Here is a 7,732-nt window from a genome sequence, read left to right as displayed (position 1 = left end):
AGAAAATGACATGTCTCGAAATGCGTGCACGCAGGCACGCAAACCGAGGCGATGATATGTGTCTCGAAGTGTGTGCACGCGGGCACGCAAACCGAGGCGATGATATGTGTCTCGAAGTACGTGTACGAAGGCACGCAAACCGAGGCAATGATATGATATGATGAAATGATATGGGAATGACAAATGGGTTTATACCAACATGAGTGAGCCTCAGCCACACTCACATAAGATGCCGATGGCAGAAAATGAAGTGCCTCGAAATGCGTGCACACGGGCACGCAAACCGAGGCGATGACAGAATGATACGAAAATGAAATGAAAATGACAAATGGGCTTATACCAACATGAGAGAGCCTCAGCCACACTCACATCGGATGCCGATGGCAGAAAATGAGGTGCCTCGAAATGCGTGCACACGGACACGCAAACCGAGGCAATGATAAAATGCGATGAAATGATATGGAAACATGATATGGACTTATACCAACATGAGAGAGCCTCAGCCACACTCACATAAGATGCCGATGGCAGAAAATGAGGTGCCTCGAAATGCGTGCACACGGGCACGCAAACCGAGGCGGTGCATACGCAATGCAAATGACATGGAAAATGACAAATGGACTTATACTAACATGAGAGAGCCTCAGCCACACTCACATAAGATGCCGATGGCAGAAAATGAAGTGCCTCGAGATGCGTGCACACGGGCACGCAAACCGAGGCAATGGCAGAATGCGATGAAACATGGCAAAAATGATATGCAAGCATGCTAATGGAATTTCAGCAACAAACTACGGGGGAAAACAGTCCCGAAATGAAGCGAAATGACATGAAATGCAAGGAAATGTCCCGAAATGCAACATTAGGCACCCGAAATGGCCTATAGCTATGCCAAACATGCACAATATGGACATGCAATGCAAAGACAGAAGCTAGACAGTCCCAAAAAAGGCACTTTCACAGTTATAAACATGGCCAAACAGCAAGCATAGGTATGGTAAAAATGGCATGCAAGAATAGGGGCCAAAAGAGGGGTAATGAAGCAAGTGGCATAAGCAAAACCCAAACTGAAAAATTTCCTTCTACAACACTGAAGATGGACCAAAAATATGGACATTTACAGTATATGGCAACCTCAAAATCAGTATAAAAATATGCTAAAAATGTGATGCAAAACAAGGCTCAAAAGGTGCTATAACATGAAGTATACAAAATAATCACCAAACAGGAAAAAAGTGTTAATGAAACATGAAGTATAGGCCAAAATAAGGTCACTTTCAGTTCGGACCAAGGTCCAAAAACAGAAGCCAAGGAGGCTATCAACTTATGCAAAAATGGGGCCAAATAAGGGATTGAACTACAAGTGATACACGGAGACACCAAACAATGTTGAGCCCTTCTCCAATGTTGAAGAGGGGATCAAAATAAGCCCTATATCAGTTTACAACATGCTCGAAAATAAATTTCTCATGGGTCAAAAATAGCATGCAAATCTATGACATACAAGATGGTCAATGAAGCAAGTGTATTATGGAGGGCTCAAACAGGGTTGAGCCCTTAATGAGAAGTGAAGATGAGATCAAAATATGGCCCTTTTCAGTTAGGGCCGAAGCTTGAAACCAAAAAGAAATGAGGCTTAGAAATGGAACAAGATAAAGGGTCAAAAGGGTAAAAGTGTAACTTACCCTTGAAGATTCGAGATTTTGTTGCTTCTTGGGTTGATTTGCAGCTTCTTTAGCCTTCAAGAATCCTCCTTTGCTGCTGGAAATGAGATGGTGGTGGTAGAGCTTGGTGGTGTAGAAGGAATGAAGGTTAAGAAGTTAGGGTTTTTTGGAGAATTGAGAAGGATGACAATGGAGTTTAGGGTTTGTGCTTGGAGAGGAATTTTTCTAACCCTCAAGAAGAAGACCCTCAGCTGGCTATAAGGTGAAGAAAGGGGTGTAAAAGGGGGGTGAATTGGAGAGCATAACTCTCTCCCAAAATATCCCCCGGATACAGAAAATATCTGGGGGATATTGGCCCACAGCTGGAAAGGGTACAGTGAGAAGAACACGGCCGGCCTCTCACTTTGGCTGGAGGTGGCCGGCCGGCCACACCCCCTAGCCGGCCGGCTAGGGGTCAAAAGGGTCAACAAGCTTTTCTGGCCGGCCAGATATTGGAGAGGTAGCCCTATGTGTGTACAACACAACCATGTAATTGAAATTCCAAGAAAGTGGGCCCAAGGGGTTCAACAATGGCTCCGAAAGAGGGGGTCAAAAGGGTCAAGTTGCCTTACTGGCCGGCCATGAACTTTTAGGGGCCTCCCAGATGTGTAGATCACAGATATGTGGTTCAAAGTTCAAGAAAAAAGGTCCAAGGGGTTCAACATTAGCCCGGAAGAAAGGGGTCAAAAGGGTCAGGTGACCTTAATGGCCGGCCACCAACTTTTAGTGGCCTCCCGGATGTGTAGATCACAGATATGTGGTTGAAAGTTGGCAACACTAGCTCTAAGGTATTCAACATTAGCCCGGAAGTTGCAAAAACGGGCGCCGGGAGGCTCCGGAGGAGAGATAACTAGTTGCTGCAACAATTGCTGGCCTCCCACCCTCCAGTGACCTTCCTGGTGATAAAACAGAGGTACCTGCCAAAAATAAACGAAAACCGATGCAAAATGAATGTTCGGGAGCCAAAACACGCAGTTCGAGGTCCCGAAAATGGGCTGTTAAGCACCGAAAGTGGCATTCGACCTCGAAGTGGGTTTCTCAGCCCCCAGTGTCCCTCAAAAGGGAGCAAATAGGAAGTATGCCAAAAATCAGAGAAAACGGAGATGGTTAGGCGGTCCCGAACCGAGGCACACGGCCTGACGGTCCCGAAAACCGGGAACCGGACTCCGAAATGGGAAAAATGGCCTACGGCCACCAATTGTAGCCTACGGACATTGAGAGATGGTCTACAGGACCTCTCCCTCCCCTCAGGAAAAGAAACAGAGAAAACCGAGTCTGGTTCGCAAACCGAGACAAGGCACAGAAAAGGGTTCGGGAGTCCAGAGGCAGGGCTCACGGCCGCAACTCCGAAACTTCTGAACGAGCACATTATGCAACATCACCAAGCGCTCAATCAGTGACATCTGAGTCTTAAGGTCGGTCAAAAATGGGGTGTCTACAAAGGGATGCTGAGTAATCCATTTTTGTTGGGGCTCCAATAATACACTTCTCATTGTTGGAGGTGAAAGTTTTGTTCAGAGTAATAATGCTTCATATCCTTTATGTTGAGAATATGAAATTTTGTTAGAGTTTTGCTGCGAAGCAACATTGACCTATTGATCATGTAAGAAAATAAACAGAAACAAAAAAAAAATCCATAATTTCATTGTGTAGAACTCTCTCTCTAGCAAAGGTGTATGAACCCAACTTAACTGATTTGTCCCAATCCCCACTGGCTCTTTCTATATTTTGTTAAGGTGCTCTAGGTTAAGTAATAAGTAGTAAACTTTCTAGTTAAAAACTAAACTAACAGATTACTTAGCTAACGGAGGAAATAAAGTCCATGAGTGCTGAAAAGGCTAAGCTAGCAACAGCTGCTGAAAAGGTGCAAGTGTTTTGTGTTTAGTTTAAGTACTGTTTTAAGTGTTGCTGTTTTGAGTGTTATCTAACAAGTATTATGAACTTAGGTTGTGTGTTGTGCTCAGGGTGGAAGGTTGTTCACTCTGAATGCACAGGCACCAGAGTCAATATGGCCAGAGGTGAAATCAGACTTCTATAGAATTGCTGATTCCTTTAATCTAACATCTAGAGAGAGAGAGAGAGAGAGAGAGAGAGAGAGAGATGTTTTTCCTTTCCATGGAACATTGTTTTTGCCCTAATTTGTTATGTTCATCATACATAGAATCATCTCACTTCCTAAAAGCAGTTGTCACTTACTAATATTGGTTGATTTTGGCCTTTAAAGCATGTTGGATATCATATTAGAAATAGATTCAGATAACAGACAATCAATCAGTTAAGAAACACAGATGGGTCATCAAAATCACCATTATCTTCTGTTCTTGCTTCTTTTTTTTCTTGTTTTCACAGAACTCTCATTCTCATTTATGGAGTTGGTTCTCTTCCTCCAAAGAGACTCTTACCGAGAACCCTTCAGAGAATGGAGCAGTTTTCAATGACGTAGTAGGCGAATTCTCCATGGAAAGTCTGAACAACCGAAAGGGGATCCAACTAGTTAAGAATGCTAGAAAAAAAGATGGTTGCATCAAATTCGTGTTGGCAAAATGCTTACCAAAATCATTTTGCTGGGTGTTCGGAGATCCTAGCCAGTGAAGAGAAGCGGTCTAGACTTGATTGGCATCTCAGCGATTGCTTCTAGAAAGACTCTGGCATGCCTCCTTTTCCTCATTGCAAAATCTAGCATGTTGAAATGAACCACAAAATTGGACGAGGATGTGCGGAAGATCTATCTCGAGTTTTATCTTGAAACCAACTCTATCTGCCATCAATTACAGTAAAGCATATACGTATAATTTATGTATATCCAAGTTCATTGGTATTAGAACAGTCACTGACTAGAATTTTGATTTCATGGTATTGAAGGACTGATGCATTCAAGCATCAAACAGAGAGATTGGTGAATGAACTAAAAAATTCAGCCCAATTTGCAAAAGACAAATTAGAGACCATAGAAGAGAAAGCAGAGGGTCTGTTGAAGATCTAAGTTCAATATGCCCAAACTCTCACCTGGGCTCCCTGGCCAAAAACACTTCAGAAGCTCCTCAACACACTATGGCACCACATATGCTCTCTTTGATTCATTAAATGGGTGGTGACACAGAATCCGTTCTGCCACCTGCAAAATAAAATGACACAGATCTGTTCATAACTCAATTTAAGAAGTTACTATATAAACCCCTGAATAACAAGCACTTAACAGGGTACAAAGAAGAGTCAGAACTCAATAGTTCACGATGGTAACAAACTGAGAGAAGACTGCAGTTTATACAACTAAGGAAGCCTTCCAAGTTCGAAGATGAATCAGGAACATTGGTTGTATGGGTTGATTATCCTGCATAACCGTATATGATCCCTCTAGTCTCTACTAACCATATATTCCACAAGTACACACATGCATGTATCTATTTTTGTGTATATGCATTTGATATATGAAAGAACTTGATATGTGAAGGCCCCAACAATACATATTAAGTTCTCACACACTCTTTCACTAATGTAATCTGCTCTTACATGTAAAAAGTCATCCTAACATACGAACTAAAGTGCAGAGTAACAGATATAATGGCGTACAAAAACATACAAGGAGACAAACTATGGACCTTTTAGAACTGAAGTAGTAATACCATGTTAACCAATTGCCCCCAAAAGCTGAATAGGAAATGGCCAAAATGATGCATATGAACCTCTCTTGCATGCAAACGGATATTGATTTCATTCTATAACTACATAAAACAGATGCATAAGCAGTCATTTTATCATATGTTTCTGCTTCTGATATATAGAGTCCCATTCAAATGTTTATTGCCCATACAACGTCTAGAATAACTCTAGAACTTTCAAAGGTGCAAAGGTAAAATTTGACAGTTTCTCAGTAACTAACAGAAAATTCTTTTCTAATCTGAAATTGAAATCAATTATTATTTTCTTAGCCAAATTTTTTGATAGTTTGGCGAATTATAAATCCCATCCAGAAGTATGAAATTCTCTGGTAGCGGGTGAGGTACTTCTTGTACTAGCCAAAACTCATCAGCTTTCCTGAATTTGTGGTGCACATCTCACAGATAATCAGGAGAAAATAAAAACAGAGCTTGAAATCAAACCTGCTGGTAGAGAGCCTAGAGAAGCAATGCACAGCAATACAGAGCTTGAAATCAGAATTAAACAGAGCAATATAGAAATCAACTACGACTAATGAAGCAGATAACAAACAACAATACAAAACAAACACAACGCATCAGAAATTCAAATCAGACTATCAATCACGAAGCCTCTTTAACAGAAAATATAGCAAATTAGAATGTTTTAATCAATTCAGAAAACAAAGTTACATGAGTCACATTAGCATTTGCGTCTGCTATTACTAATAATACCACTTGATTCACCCCTTTCTCACGAGCAATCCGAAATCGTCAATTGAAAACCCTAGAATTCGATCAATGGTTAAACCCAAGCGACAGAGAGAGATGAAAATGATAGAAATCTCAAGAATTTGAAAATAAATACTCTATTAAACCCTAGAATTGAAAAATTGGAGGTCTCCATAGTCGGATCTGGCGAGAAAGAGAAAGAGAAGCGTCCGTGACGGAGAGGAGGCACAGCAGAGGGGAGAGAGAGAGAGAGAGTTGGATTCATTCATAGAAATTAGGCTTACCGATTATGAATAGATCAAAATCTTCATAAAAAATAAATCAAAATCTTCATATCTTCATCGACAATTGATCGAAATCTTCAAATGAACAATAATATTGAGAGTGGAGAATCGAAAGAGAGTGGAGAGTGAGATTTTGAGAGAGAGAGATACCGTTGGAGGTCTCTTCTTCAGCCGAAGAGAGCGCGAAATGGAGACAGAATTGGGAAATAACAACGAAACACGCTTGGAGTTCAAATAAAATTAGATTTTGATGTAAAATATGATTTTTTGCGACGGTTAAACAATCCGTCGCAAAAAATAAGACGCAAAAAACCATAATTCTAGTAGTGGTTAGTGGTTTCACCAAGTCAAATATTAAAAGATATTATACTTTCATATTTTGAAATTAAATGTGTTTAGTTTATAAAAAATAATTATAATTGAAATGAATAGAAATAATATAGAAAAAGAATTTAGATAGAGTTTGTGTAGCCAAAATAAAAAGCAATTTTGAAGTAAAAACATAATAAATTTTAACTAGTTTGATAGATGCTCTAGTCAACTATAATAGCGCGAGTTTTTCCGCCTACACCTTTCGCTAGCAGCCTTCCGAATTTTGTGGCTTCTTATGGAAAAATTATGAAACGAGCAAAAGAAGTAAAAATAGTAATAACGTCAGGAGTCAATAAAGAGGATAGAGTCTAATAAAAAATGGTGGAAAGAGGGTCGGGTCACGTGCCTCTGGGTTTTGGATTGTTTTATTTTTATTTATTTTTTTTTTTTGCAAATCTAATGAAAATATTTTAAATAAAACATGAAATGTGAATAATATTTTTAAAATTATAAGAACAATAATTATTATTTTAATTAAAAATAAAGAGACTACGTTATAATGGTGATATCTATTATTATTGACATGTAAATATAATTCATTTCAATGAAAATATAAAACTTATTAGTTATATTTGACATGTAAGGTTCATCCTTCATGTGTTTCTTTACTATTAGTTGATGATATCACATGTCAATGATGATGTGACATGACTATTATATTGAATTTTTACACATATTTTGTATAAAAAAATTACTTTATCATTATATAATTTATTTTAAAACTTTATATCTATGATTTTTTTTAATATTGTCCGTGATACACTAATTACAAATAATATTTTTTTTAATCTTTCTTGAAATCAATCATAAAAATTTATGTGAAATATTTTTGTAAAATTTTTTAATATTATAATTAATAAATATCTCTTTTAATTTAATTTCTTGACTCCGCCACTACATCAAAAAAAAAATGTAACTTTCAAGCATATAGCAATAATTTCAATGAGAACGATTTGAGAGGGGTGCATAAAAATCGAAATTGTAATTCAGTTGGATGGAGAAGATC

The sequence above is a fragment of the Camellia sinensis genome, chromosome 11, assembly GCF_055761805.1.
Source record: "Camellia sinensis isolate YWXY chromosome 11, ASM5576180v1, whole genome shotgun sequence".
In the NCBI taxonomy this organism is placed as follows: Eukaryota; Viridiplantae; Streptophyta; class Magnoliopsida; order Ericales; family Theaceae; genus Camellia; species Camellia sinensis.
The sequence above is the reverse complement of the archived record's forward strand: the minus strand, read 5'-3'. Positions refer to the sequence as shown.